Below are 15466 nucleotides of genomic sequence, written 5' to 3' on the forward strand. Positions count from 1 at the left end.
GTGCATCGTATGTAACGTTCGATGTACATATAAAGCCTGGTAGGTGTTGGGATTATATCTGCAACACAGGCATTATCGAAAGATGGTTAAGTGGAGTCACCCAATGGGTGCCGTGCGTTATAAGGTACGTAATGCACAGTAGAGATACATTATCGGGAGGTGGAACCCGAAAATGTACAAGTCCGGGAATACGGGGTGCATCGTATGTAACGTTCGATGTACATATAAAGCCTGGTAGGTGTTGGGATTATATCTGCAACACGGGCATTATCGAAAGATGGTTAAGTGGAGTCACCCAATGGGTGCCGTGCGTTATAAGGTACGTAATGCACAGTAGAGATACATTGTCGGGAGGTGGAACCCGAAAAATGTACAAGTCCGGGAATACGGGGTGCATCGTATGTAACGTTCGATGTACATATAAAGCCTGGTAGGTGTTGGGATTATATCTGCAACACGGGCATTATCGAAAGATGGTTAAGTGGAGTCACCCAATGGGTGCCGTGCGTTATAAGGTACGTAATGCACAGTAGAGATACATTGTCGGGAGGTGGAACCCGAAAAATGTACAAGTCCGGGAATACGGGGTGCATCGTATGTAACGTTCGATGTACATATAAAGCCTGGTAGGTGTTGGGATTATATCTGCAACACGGGCATTATCGAAAGATGGTTAAGTGGAGTCACCCAATGGGTGCCGTGCGTTATCAGGTACGTAATGCACAGTAGAGATACATTGTCGGGAGGTGGAACCCGAAAAATGTACAAGTCCGGGAATACGGGGTGCATCGTATGTAACGTTCGATGTACATATAAAGCCTGGTAGGTATTGGGATTATATCTGCAACACGGGCATTATCGAAAGATGGTTAAGTGGAGTCACCCAAAGGGTGCCGTGTGTTATAAGGTACGTAATGCACAGTAGAGATACATTGTCGGGAGGTGGTAACCGAAAAATGTACAAGTCCGGGAATACGGGGTGCATCGTATGTAACGTTCGATGTACATATAAAGCATGGTAGGTGTTGGGATTATATCTGCAACACGGGCATTATCGAAAGATGGTTAAGTGGAGTCACCCAATGGGTGCCGTGCGTTATAAGGTACGTAATGCACAGAAGAGATACATTGTTGGGAGGTGGAACCCGAAAAATGTACAAGTCCGGGAATACGGAAAAGTTCCCCATGAAAGGCTGGGGATACAATTATTGATACAAATAATGTGCCTAAGGGTACATTTATTTTTCTAAGTCCCAGAAATCCGTCACTGAACATCACGACTTACAAACACATCTTCCCCCGGTCCTCCCATATACGGCACGGGGACAAGTATGAAGAATGAAAATCATGTGTGTATGGAACATATAATGTGCCTGAGAGCACATTTTTTTGCTAAGTCCCAGAAATCCGTCACTGAACATCACGACTTACAAACACATCTTCCCCCGGTCCTCCCATATACGGCACGGGGACAAGTATGAAGAATGAAAATCATGTGTGTATGGAACATATAATGTGCCTGAGAGCACATTTTTTTTCTAAGTCCCAGAAATCCGTCACTGAACATCACGACTTACGAAGACATGTTCCCCCGGTCCTCCCATATACGGCACGGGGACAAGTATGAAGAATGAAAATCATGTGTGTATGAAACATATAATGTGCCTGAGAGCACATTTTTTTTCTAAGTCCCAGAAATCCGTCACTGAACATCACGACTTACGAAGACATGTTCCCCCGGTCCTCCCATATACGGCACGGGGACAAGTATGAAGTATGAAAATTTTTGGTCACAGCGTGAAATCCCTCTAATGATCATGAAAATAGCATCGGATCACTTATCTGACCATAAAAAGTGAACCAAAACCCTATTTGGACAAACTTTTTGGTCCTATGAAAAAATCACTTTTCATATATGTCATGGTCGAAAATTTTCTAAGTCCCAAAAAATCACATATTCTCGAATATCTCGAAAACTACTTATCGGACAGGGGTCAACCAAGGTGTTTTAGAAAGGTCTTTACTAGCTCTATTTAATGAGCCATAGCGACTTTCAAGTGATTTTTTGACACTTTTTCGCATATCGGCATCCTTGGTTCCCATACTGGCCATAGGCCATAGGGCACCGAACGGCCAACTTTTGGTCCGGGGGTGAAATTTTTTTTTCACGAGATTTTGATGAAAATGGCTTCGGAACGCGTTTCTAATAATGAAAAGTGAAACCAAACAGTATTTGCGAAGAAAAAATTGTCCTATGAAAAAATCACTTTTTCTTAGGGTACGGGTCAAAAATTTTCTAAGTCCCAAAAAATCACATTATTCTCGAATATCTCGAAAACTACTTATCGGACAGGGGTCAACCAAGGTGTTTTAGAAAGGTCTTTACAAGCTCTATTTAATGAGCCATAGCGACTTTCAAGTGATTTTTTGACACTTTTTCGCATATCGGCATCCTTGGTTCCCATACTGGCCATAGGCCATAGGGCACCGAACGGCCAACTTTTGGTCCGGGGGTGAAATTTTTTTTCACGAGATTTTGATGAAAATGGCTTCGGAACGCGTTTCTAATAATGAAAAGTGAAACCAAACAGTATTTGCGAAGAAAAAATTGTCCTATGAAAAAATCACTTTTTCTTAGGGTACGGGTCAAAAATTTTCTAAGTCCCAAAAAATCACATATTCTCGAATATCTCGAAAACTACGTATCGGACAGGGGTCAACCAAGGTGTTTTAGAAAGGTCTTTACAAGCTCTATTTAATGAGCCATAGCGACTTTCAAGTGATTTTTTGACACTTTTTCGCATATCGGCATCCTTGGTTCCCATACTGGCCATAGGCCATAGGGCACCGAACGGCCAACTTTTGGTCCGGGGGTGAAATTTTTTTTTCACGAGATTTTGATGAAAATGGCTTCGGAACGCGTTTCTAATAATGAAAAGTGAAACCAAACAGTATTTGCGAAGAAAAAATTGTCCTATGAAAAAATCACTTTTTCTTAGGGTACGGGTCAAAAATTTTCTAAGTCCCAAAAAATCACATATTCTCGAATATCTCGAAAACTACGTATCGGACAGGGGTCAACCAAGGTGTTTTAGAAAGGTCTTTACAAGCTCTATTTAATGAGCCATAGCGACTTTCAAGTGATTTTTTGACACTTTTTCGCATATCGGCATCCTTGGTTCCCATACTGGCCATAGGCCATAGGGCACCGAACGGCCAACTTTTGGTCCGGGGGTGAAATTTTTTTTTCACGAGATTTTGATGAAAATGGCTTCGGAACGCGTTTCTAATAATGAAAAGTGAAACCAAACAGTATTTGCGAAGAAAAAATTGTCCTATGAAAAAATCACTTTTTCTTAGGGTACGGGTCAAAAATTTTCTAAGTCCCAAAAAATCACTTATTCTCGAATATCTCGAAAACTACGTATCGGACAGGGGTCAACCAAGGTGTTTTAGAAAGGTCTTTACAAGCTCTATTTAATGAGCCATAGCGACTTTCAAGTGATTTTTTGACACTTTTTCGCATATCGGCATCCTTGGTTCCCATACTGGCCATAGGCCATAGGGCACCGAACGGCCAACTTTTGGTCCGGGGGTGAAATTTTTTTTTCACGAGATTTTGATGAAAATGGCTTCGGAACGCGTTTCTAATAATGAAAAGTGAAACCAAACAGTATTTGCGAAGAAAAAATTGTCCTATGAAAAAATCACTTTTTCTTAGGGTACGGGTCAAAAATTTTCTAAGTCCCAAAAAATCACATTATTCTCGAATATCTCGAAAACTACTTATCGGACAGGGGTCAACCAAGGTGTTTTAGAAAGGTCTTTACAAGCTCTATTTAATGAGCCATAGCGACTTTCAAGTGATTTTTTGACACTTTTTCGCATATCGGCATCCTTGGTTCCCATACTGGCCATAGGCCATAGGGCACCGAACGGCCAACTTTTGGTCCGGGGGTGAAATTTTTTTTTCACGAGATTTTGATGAAAATGGCTTCGGAACGCGTTTCTAATAATGAAAAGTGAAACCAAACAGTATTTGCGAAGAAAAAATTGTCCTATGAAAAAATCACTTTTTCTTAGGGTACGGGTCAAAAATTTTCTAAGTCCCAAAAAATCACATATTCTCGAATATCTCGAAAACTACGTATCGGACAGGGGTCAACCAAGGTGTTTTAGAAAGGTCTTTACAAGCTCTATTTAATGAGCCATAGCGACTTTCAAGTGATTTTTTGACACTTTTTCGCATATCGGCATCCTTGGTTCCCATACTGGCCATAGGCCATAGGGCACCGAACGGCCAACTTTTGGTCCGGGGGTGAAATTTTTTTTTCACGAGATTTTGATGAAAATGGCTTCGGAACGCGTTTCTAATAATGAAAAGTGAAACCAAACAGTATTTGCGAAGAAAAAATTGTCCTATGAAAAAATCACTTTTTCTTAGGGTACGGGTCAAAAATTTTCTAAGTCCCAAAAAATCACATTATTCTCGAATATCTCGAAAACTACTTATCGGACAGGGGTCAACCAAGGTGTTTTAGAAAGGTCTTTACAAGCTCTATTTAATGAGCCATAGCGACTTTCAAGTGATTTTTTGACACTTTTTCGCATATCGGCATCCTTGGTTCCCATACTGGCCATAGGCCATAGGGCACCGAACGGCCAACTTTTGGTCCGGGGGTGAAATTTTTTTTTCACGAGATTTTGATGAAAATGGCTTCGGAACGCGTTTCTAATAATGAAAAGTGAAACCAAACAGTATTTGCGAAGAAAAAATTGTCCTATGAAAAAATCACTTTTTCTTAGGGTACGGGTCAAAAATTTTCTAAGTCCCAAAAAATCACTTATTCTCGAATATCTCGAAAACTACGTATCGGACAGGGGTCAACCAAGGTGTTTTAGAAAGGTCTTTACAAGCTCTATTTAATGAGCCATAGCGACTTTCAAGTGATTTTTTGACACTTTTTCGCATATCGGCATCCTTGGTTCCCATACTGGCCATAGGCCATAGGGCACCGAACGGCCAACTTTTGGTCCGGGGGTGAAATTTTTTTTTCACGAGATTTTGATGAAAATGGCTTCGGAACGCGTTTCTAATAATGAAAAGTGAAACCAAACAGTATTTGCGAAGAAAAAATTGTCCTATGAAAAAATCACTTTTTCTTAGGGTACGGGTCAAAAATTTTCTAAGTCCCAAAAAATCACATTATTCTCGAATATCTCGAAAACTACGTATCGGACAGGGGTCAACCAAGGTGTTTTAGAAAGGTCTTTACAAGCTCTATTTAATGAGCCATAGCGACTTTCAAGTGATTTTTTGACACTTTTTCGCATATCGGCATCCTTGGTTCCCATACTGGCCATAGGCCATAGGGCACCGAACGGCCAACTTTTGGTCCGGGGGTGAAATTTTTTTTTCACGAGATTTTGATGAAAATGGCTTCGGAACGCGTTTCTAATAATGAAAAGTGAAACCAAACAGTATTTGCGAAGAAAAAATTGTCCTATGAAAAAATCACTTTTTCTTAGGGTACGGGTCAAAAATTTTCTAAGTCCCAAAAAATCACATTATTCTCGAATATCTCGAAAACTACGTATCGGACAGGGGTCAACCAAGGTGTTTTAGAAAGGTCTTTACAAGCTCTATTTAATGAGCCATAGCGACTTTCAAGTGATTTTTTGACACTTTTTCGCATATCGGCATCCTTGGTTCCCATACTGGCCATAGGCCATAGGGCACCGAACGGCCAACTTTTGGTCCGGGGGTGAAATTTTTTTTTCACGAGATTTTGATGAAAATGGCTTCGGAACGCGTTTCTAATAATGAAAAGTGAAACCAAACAGTATTTGCGAAGAAAAAATTGTCCTATGAAAAAATCACTTTTTCTTAGGGTACGGGTCAAAAATTTTCTAAGTCCCAAAAAATCACTTATTCTCGAATATCTCGAAAACTACGTATCGGACAGGGGTCAACCAAGGTGTTTTAGAAAGGTCTTTACAAGCTCTATTTAATGAGCCATAGCGACTTTCAAGTGATTTTTTGACACTTTTTCGCATATCGGCATCCTTGGTTCCCATACTGGCCATAGGCCATAGGGCACCGAACGGCCAACTTTTGGTCCGGGGGTGAAATTTTTTTTTCACGAGATTTTGATGAAAATGGCTTCGGAACGCGTTTCTAATAATGAAAAGTGAAACCAAACAGTATTTGCGAAGAAAAAATTGTCCTATGAAAAAATCACTTTTTCTTAGGGTACGGGTCAAAAATTTTCTAAGTCCCAAAAAATCACATTATTCTCGAATATCTCGAAAACTACTTATCGGACAGGGGTCAACCAAGGTGTTTTAGAAAGGTCTTTACAAGCTCTATTTAATGAGCCATAGCGACTTTCAAGTGATTTTTTGACACTTTTTCGCATATCGGCATCCTTGGTTCCCATACTGGCCATAGGCCATAGGGCACCGAACGGCCAACTTTTGGTCCGGGGGTGAAATTTTTTTTTCACGAGATTTTGATGAAAATGGCTTCGGAACGCGTTTCTAATAATGAAAAGTGAAACCAAACAGTATTTGCGAAGAAAAAATTGTCCTATGAAAAAATCACTTTTTCTTAGGGTACGGGTCAAAAATTTTCTAAGTCCCAAAAAATCACATTTTCTCGAATATCTCGAAAACTACTTATCGGACAGGGGTCAACCAAGGTGTTTTAGAAAGGTCTCAACAAGCTCTAAATAATGGGCCATAGCGACTTTTTAGTGATTTTTTGACAAATTTTGTCATATCGGCATCCCGAGTTCCCATACTGGCCATAGGCCATGGGGCCCCGAACGAAAAAATTTTGGTCCGAGGGTCAAAATTTTTTTTCTCATAAATTTGTTCAAAACGCCGTCGGAACGCGCCTTAGATCATGAAAAGTGAAAAGAAACAGTATTTTGCAAAAGTTGGGGTGGCCTATGACTTACATGGCCACGTCCTAGGTCCGAGTTCCCGAGGTCGTGTTCTTCAGTGGCGGAAAAAAATGGCCACTTGTGGGAGATGCAAAATGTTCATTTTGTATTATAGGGGACACACTATCGAAGCGAAAATTTCAGAAATGGCCTAAAACGTGAAGAAATGATGGGGTATGTACGAAAAGAAGGTTTTTATGGTCAAACGGTGAAAATTTTTTTTTTATGAAAAATTTTGGTCTCCCACCGTTCATGAATTTCTAGGACCAAAAATCGAAAAATTTCAAAACTTCACGATCGAAAGGGAAACGCATATGTGGTGTTCCTAGGTGTGTACGGTGTACGAAAAACGGGTTCACGATGAGATATCAGGCAAATAAGTGGACCTAAAGTGAGTTATACGGGTAAGACGAGGTGTCCAAAGACCGAAATAGGGGTACCAACTGAGAACGAAATGAAGGTCCCCGAAGTCGCCATACAAGTTATAGGAGGTGTCCAAAGTACGAAAAGAGTTCCATATTCGGCTGTTCCTACTATATGGTTCCCTGATTGCTGCTCCAAGGAGTAGTGAGGAAGTGTCCAAAGGTCTGTTGGGGGTATCGAGGTGATACCCTCGACGGACAATATGCACGAAAAGTGGTTCGATGATCTATCCTGTAGGTCGTACGGCAGCCATACCCGGCTGGAAGTACCGCGGTAATTCCGCAATAAAACGTTCGCCAGACGAACAAACAAATTGAATTAGCTCATCGTAGTGTACGGAAACGAAACGAAAATGTAAGGTGATTAGGGATCCGGGAGCAATCTCGCGATCCCATGGTTCGGTGTAAGAAATGATACGAAGTGTTCATAAGTCTCCTCTGGAGGCAGAACCATCGTAGCAAAGTTCGGGAACCCAAGGGTCACAAAAACTCGTAGGACGATATCCACGAATAATCGGGGACTTGTGGGGACTACCGTGCCCTGACAAGTCAACTACACCTTAACTGGTGATGGTCGTCCTACGGGGACCTGCGGGGAACAAAAGGGTCACAAAAACTCGTAGGACAATATCTCCGAATAATCGGGGACTTGTGGGGACCACCGTGCCCTGACAAGTCAACTACACCTTAACTGGTGATGGTTGTCCTACGGGGACCTGCCGGGAACCCAAGGGTCACAAAAACTCGTAGGACGATATCCACGAATAATCGGGGACTTGTGGGGACTACCGTGCCCTGACAAGTCAACTACACCTTAACTGGTGATGGTCGTCCTACGGGGACCTGCGGGGAGCAAAAGGAGTCAGAAACAATCGTAGGACGATATCCACGAATAATCGGGGACTTGTGGGGACTACCGTGCCCTGACAAGTCAACTACACCTTAACTGGTGATGGTCGTCCTACGGGGACCTTCAGGGAGCCGCAGTAAGTCGCAGGTCGTATGCGAGCCTTGATAGGTCCTGTTGGGGGCGTGCGGGGTGTAATGCCTCGGTACGTCAAATGTTGGTGTACGATGTACATCGATAATCTGACATCCTCCTGAACAACCTTTGCTCGTGTGGTTATTGGCGCTGTGGAGTCGGTGTACTGCCGCAGGTCAATGAGAGTGGTCACAACAAAGATTGTGTCACCTGATGAACGTAGAAAGAGAGTCTGCGGGGACTGGTGCCCTGGTAGACAAAAAATATCGAACAAGCAATTGACGAAGACGAATTCTGGTTGATCCTACCAGTAATATACGCTTGTCTCAAAGGTTAAGCCATGCATGTCTAAGTACAAACATAAATGAATGTGAAACCGCATAAGGCTCAGTACAACAGCCATAATTCACAAGATCATCCACCCATCAGTTACTTGGATAACTGTGGAAAAGCCAGAGCTAATACATGCAACATGCCGGGACCGCTGTCCGCTTGCGGGCGGTGGAACTGGTGCACTTATTAGTAAAACCAATCGCCTCCGGGCGGCTTGAGTTGAAGTCTGGATAAGGATGCCGATCGTATGGTCGCTTGACCGACGACAGATCTTGCAAATGTCTGCCCTATCAACTATTGATGGTAGTGTAGAGGACTACCATGGTTGCGACGGGTAACGGGGAATCAGGGTTCGATTCCGGAGAGGGAGCCTGAGAAATGGCTACCACATCCAAGGAAGGCAGCAGGCGCGTAAATTACCCAATCCCGGCACGGGGAGGTAGTGACGAGAAATAACAATATGGACCTCTCTAACGATGGTCCATAATTGGAATGAATTGAGCATAAATCCTTCAATAAGGATCAAGTGGAGGGCAAGTCTGGTGCCAGCAGCCGCGGTAATTCCAGCTCCACTAGCGTATATTAAAGTTGTTGCGGTTAAAACGTTCGAAGTTGATTCCCCGTCCAGACACGCGACCGCCGCGGGCGCCCGGCACACGCCGGATACGTTCGTGCGCGAGCTCGCGGCTGCGACTCACAATGGTGTGCCTGGGCGTCAACCTCGTGATCGGTCGGGCACGTCCCGAGCCGGTGCGTGGTGCCCGGGCAGCTCCCATTTACCTTGAACAAATTAGAGTGCTTCAAGCAGGCTAGTACAAAAGCGTCCACACCCGCCCAGGGTTGGCGTTGGCCGAGAATAATCTTGCATGGAATAATGGAACATGACCTCGGTCTGAGTCTTTTGGTTGGTTTTGTATAGACCCAGAGGTAATGATTAACAGAAGTAGTTGGGGGCATTGGTATTACGGCGCGAGAGGTGAAATTCGTAGACCGTCGTAGGACCAACTGAAGCGAAAGCGTTTGCCATGGATGCTTTCATTAATCAAGAACGAAAGTTAGAGGATCGAAGGCGATTAGATACCGCCCTAGTTCTAACCGTAAACGATGCCAATCAGCAATTGGGAGACGCTACTACATTCGGTGCTCTCAGTAGCTTCCGGGAAACCAAAATCGGGTTCCGGGGGAAGTATGGTTGCAAAGTTGAAACTTAAAGGAATTGACGGAAGGGCACCACAAGAAGTGGAGCTTGCAGAGGCGTTTGACAGTTGACAGCGAACGGTGGTGTTTCCGTGAGCTGCGCAAAAAATTGTCGAAAAAAGGTGAAAAAAGTGTTTAAATTCTTTACAGAGTGCTTTAAAAGTGATAAAAAGGCGTTTGTTATCATTTGGAAGTGAATTTGGACCAAAAAACAGGAAAAAACAGTGAAAGTGTGGTATAAACAAAACCCCATACATTTTGTATGGAGGGGGTTTTTCACTGATTTGGCGGCTCTAAGCAACCGTTTTAGATGCGGTTTTCGCTGAAAACGCAAGACTGGGAGCCAATTTAGTGTTTTCGACGGAAAAAACGGTGGATGCCGGTGGTCTGTACGCGGAAAAAACTGTAAAAAACATTCCGGCTATAGAAGAAGAAGAAGAAGAAGAAACTGTTTCTTGAAGCGTGCAGAAAAAGTGTCCGGATCTAATCGGAAGTGGTTTAAATCGTTAGATCGTGTCGTGATTAGTGGGTACAAGTGAAAACAGACCGAAAATCGGTCCATTTGGGCCGGAAAAAAGTGTGGGAAAAATCCAGATTGTGACGTTTCCACGTGGCGTCTTGTTCCGGATCTCACTTTTTTCACCCAATACGCAACGGATCTGGACGCATGTGGTGTTAAAAGAAGCGGAAAAGTGCCAGCTAGTGAAATAGTGCAAAAAACCGGAAAGAAAACGGTGAAAAATAACCAAAAAAAGTGCATTTATAGTGGTGACAAAAATTTGACATTGGACATGTCCCATGACCCATGGGACAAAAATAAATTCCCATGGGACAAAAAAATTCTGACATTAGTGAAAATTTTTTCAATTAAGAAAAAGTGTGTCATAAAATCGTGTAAACCAGTGGAGATTATTCAGAAAACTCTATAATAATTTTCGGGACATCTTGATAATTTTCCTGCCACCCATTTCCCCCCCGCACCCCGACCGAAAGGGAAAAAAATCCCTTAATAAGGGAAAATAAGGAATTGGGCGGGAAAATTCGAAAAGTGTACGGAAAATTCTAAAAACCGGTGGAAAGTGTTGAGAAAAATCATATGCAACTTTTGGTGGTGAAACGAGGTGTCCCCGCTCCCCATACCCCCCCTCCCCCTTCGTCCGAGCGCCGACGAGCGCCTTAATAAGGGAAATAGTGAGCGGAAATTTTTAAATAAGTACGGAAAATTCCGGGGTGTGGTTTTTCCCGTATAACGTGAGGAGGACAAATTTTTCAAGGAGTTTCTGGGGCCCACCGCAAACCCCACTTCCCCCCACCCTCGCCTGAATATTGGCAAACTTTCAAAAAGGGGGATATTTAGGGGAAATTCAGTGCGAGTGCGTGAAAATTTGTGTGGTGTGTGTCCGAAGCCCCTCCGCCCCCCCACCTGCAACGGGAAACCATCCCAAACCGTGGAGACTTGGGTGGTAGGACAGGCGACGAACCTGCTAAGTGTTAGCGAGCAGGAAATCTTCCCGGTTTTCGTCATCTGGCGGGAGATGACGTAAATGGCGGATAGTTTGCGCCCATCAACTCAAGATGGGATCAGACACCGACAACGGGGAGTCGGAATCTGATGTTCCGGTTGTTCCGGAATCACTGAAGAAGGCGGTGGTGAAGAAACGGCGTATAGGTGAGCCACCTCTTCAGCCACGAGTGGTGTTGGAGCCGATTGAGGTTTCACCAAGAACAATGGCGGCTTTCCATGGCACGACGCCACAGGAACCAGTGGCAACCAGCGAGGAGAATAATTCGGGTTTGCCGGCCTCCGCCGTCCCGATGGTGGTGGTTCTCTCCTCCCCCGAGCCAACCTCTTTAGAGGAAGAGATGCGGGAGGAGAATGGCTCACGGAGGACCGCAGCCACTACACCACCGATTCCGTCACCACGCAGGGTGACCTCACCGGAAGCAACGGCTGCTACCGTTCGACCAGTGAATTCGAATGGGGCGCCGGAGGGATCGCACCAGCTCATCGAGAGACTGTTGCAGAAGCTGGAAACGATGACCGAGAGGCTGACCCAAGTGACGGAGAGGCTGGAAGCCAGCGACCAGGAGAATAAAGTTCTTAGGCGAGAGCTTGAACTCTATAGGATGGGGACACGGACGGTGTCGGAGATGTACTCCTCCGCGGTTGGTACGGGCTTGGGAAACCAAGCGGTATCCCAGCCTGGACCCAGTAAGAAGACCGTTAAGCGGTCTCAAAAGCGCACGAGGGCACTGACCCGTGAGACAAGCGGTCCTGCCCACCATCGGTTGCTGGAGTTGCAGGACCAATTGCGCGCTGAAGCGGAAAAGGAAAGGCAGCAGCAGCAGAGACCGGGGCGTGAAGCAGTCCGCCCTCAGCCGCAGCAGCTGTCTTATCGGGACGTCCTGTCACCTGGGTGGCAAACGGTTGGGCAGAGGCCTCCGAGGCAGCCTCAGCAACAACAGCGGCCCCAGCCGCCAAAGGCACCCCAACGTTTCCCCCAACCAGCCCAACGGACAAGTAGGAGACGACCAGACGCCATACTGGTGATACCGGCACCAGGCGTGAGCTTTGCCGATATGTATCGACCGATCCGGACCGCCCCTGCGCTAGAGGATGCGCAGAAATACATCCGGATTGGAAAGAGGACCCCAAAGGGCAACCTGCGGATGGACCTCACGCGCGAGGTCGACTCGCTTGCGCTGCGTGATCGTATCCAGGCAGTTCTTGGCGATAAAGGGACGGTCAAGGTGGTCACGGAGATGGCTGAGGTCATTGTCCGCAATGTGGACCATCTGACCGAGGAAGCCACAATCAAAGAGGCCCTGAAGTCGGCACTGAAGAAAGAGCCGACAGTGGCCTCGATCCGTATGTGGGAGCTGCCTGACGCTACCAAGCGGGCACGCCTTCGTCTGCCGCGGGCGGAAGCGGAGGCTATCATGAGCAGGACTGACCCCCTGCTCATCGACTACTCCGCCTGCAGGGTGGAGAGGGTGCCGAGGCTGGACGCTTCGATGCGTCGTTGCTTCCGCTGTCTCGAGCGAGGCCATTTGGCGGCCTACTGCACAGGGGTGGACCGCAGCAACTGCTGTATACGGTGTGGTGAGGCCGGTCATCGTGCGGCTGCATGCAAGCAGGAGGTGCGATGCATCAAGTGTGGTGGCCCTCATCGAATCGCCGCCTACAACTGCATTGGAGGAGGACGGCCTCAGTTGTGATGGCCCTAAGACTGCAGGTCCTCCAGCTAAATGCCAACCGGAGTAGAAGTGCCCAAGACCTGGCACTCAACACTATGAGGACGGAACGAGCTGATGTATTGGTGATGTGCGAGCTGTGCTCGGTCCCGGAGAACAACGCAAACTGGGTGGTAGACCGCGATAACAAGGTGGCGATTGTCGTGAGCGGTAGAACCCATCCAGTGCAACGCGTACGCAGTACGTGCTTCTCCGGCATCGTAGCGGCGGACGTAGCAGGCATTACCATCATCGCCTGCTATGCGTCACCGAGCATTGGGGTCCCCGAATTCGTCGGCATGCTGGAGCGTATCGAGACGCTTGCCTCGGGACACTCTCGTGTGCTGCTCGTAGGCGACTTTAACGCGTGGCACGGCACATGGGGTAGTGAACGCGTCAACACCAAGGGAGAGGAGCTGGCACAGCTTGTGGAAGAGCTCGGGCTTGAGGTGTTGAATCTGGGGAGGGATGACACCTTCCTTGGAAACGGCGTTGCTCGCCCGAGCATCGTCGATGTTGCTTTCGCAAGCTCCAACATCTGCCGCTCTGACCTGGTGGGGGACCCCGAGCAACAATGGAGGATGCTGGATGCCTACTCGTACAGCGATCACCGGTACATTCGCTTCACAGTTGGCGAGAACCAGGCAACAAGGAGTCATCGCACACGGGAAGAGACTTCGACAGTGCGTGCAGCAGGGCGTAGGTGGCAAACGCGGCAGTTTGATGGCGAGCTTTTTGCTATTGCGCTGCAGCGGATTCAGTACGAGGTTGGAGTTACCGATGCGGAGAGCCTGACACGCGCTCTCAGCCGAGCTTGTGGAGAAATTATGGCGGAGGTCACCCCGTACGTTGGCCACACCGGTAAACCGACGTATTGGTGGACGCCACAAATCGGTCAACTGCGCGAAGAGTGCCGCCAACTCTGGGAACGACGACAATCGCTCTCGGCTGCTGACGCTGAGGCTCGATCTGCAATGTCGGTGGATTTGCAGGAGGCACGCCATCGCCTGACAGCGGCGATACGCACAAGCAAGCGGGATCGGTACGCAGAATACATCCAGCATCTCGAGGAGGACGAGACAGGCCGGTGGCAGGGGGAGTTGCTGCAACGGCTCGGAGGGAGTCGCGTTGCACCAGAACGCGATCCGGCCAACCTGCAGCACATTGTGGATGTGCTCTTCCCGGAACACTCCCCTGTCAACTGGCCTGACATCGAACCAGACGGTGTACCGATTCGACCCATTACCGAACAGGAGCTGCTCAATATCGTTGCGGGTCTGAATCCGAGGAAGGCGCCAGGTTTGGACGGCGTGCCAAATGCCGCGCTGACTGCTGCTGTGCGGGCATACCCAGCTACGCACGTTCGACTGTTCCAGCGGCTGCTGGACGACGGCCACTTTCCTCGCCAGTGGAAGACGGCCAAGCTGGTTCTCATTCCCAAGCCAGGAAAACCCCCCGGAGAACCGTCATCGGTCAGGCCGGTGATGCTGATCAACACTCCGGGGAAGCTGTTTGAACGAGTTCTGCTGGATCGTCTGAACGACCACATCGAGGTGCCATCAGGACCGCTACTTTCTGAGCAACAGTTCGGGTTCCGATGCGGGCGATCCACACTTCAGGCGGTGGAGTTGGTGATTGATGCTGCCAGATCCGCGATGAGCTTTGGACGGACAAACCAGCGAGACAAGCGCTGTCTGTTGGTTGTAGCGCTAGACGTCCGGAATGCATTCAACTCCGCGGACTGGCTGGCGATCTCACAGGCGCTGCAGGAAAAAGGAGTGCCCTCAAGATTGCGCAGCATCTTGCAGGAGTACTTCTCTGACCGCGTGTTGACGTACGACACGAACACCGGTCCGGTAACACGACAGGTAACGGCAGGAGTTCCGCAGGGGTCCATCTTGGGCCCCACGCTATGGAACATCCTGTACGATGGAGTGTTACGCCTGCAGCTGCCCGACGGAGCATCGGTCATCGGCTTCGCTGATGATCTGGCAGTACTGGCAAGGGGATGCACACCAGAGGAGGCAGCGGGAGTGGCCGAGCAGGCCGTAGCAATGATCTCTGCGTGGATGCAGCAACACCGTTTACAGCTGGCCCCGGAAAAAACCGAGGTGGTGCTCATCTCGAGTTTGCGTCGGGGCCACCCACAGGTGCCCGTAAGGATCGACGGAGTGGAAGTCCGCTCAAAGCAAGCAATACGCTACCTCGGGGTCATACTTCACGACCACCTCTCGTGGAAACCACACGTCGAGAAGGCAACCGCGAAGGCTCTCCGTGTGGTGAAGTTGGCCACCAGCGTGATGCCTAACCACGCTGGACCGAGGGTAGCGAAGCGTCGCTTGCTAGCAGCA

The sequence above is a fragment of the Anopheles stephensi genome, unplaced genomic scaffold (assembly GCF_013141755.1).
Source record: "Anopheles stephensi strain Indian unplaced genomic scaffold, UCI_ANSTEP_V1.0 ucontig212, whole genome shotgun sequence".
Lineage (NCBI taxonomy): Eukaryota > Metazoa > Arthropoda > Insecta > Diptera > Culicidae > Anopheles > Anopheles stephensi.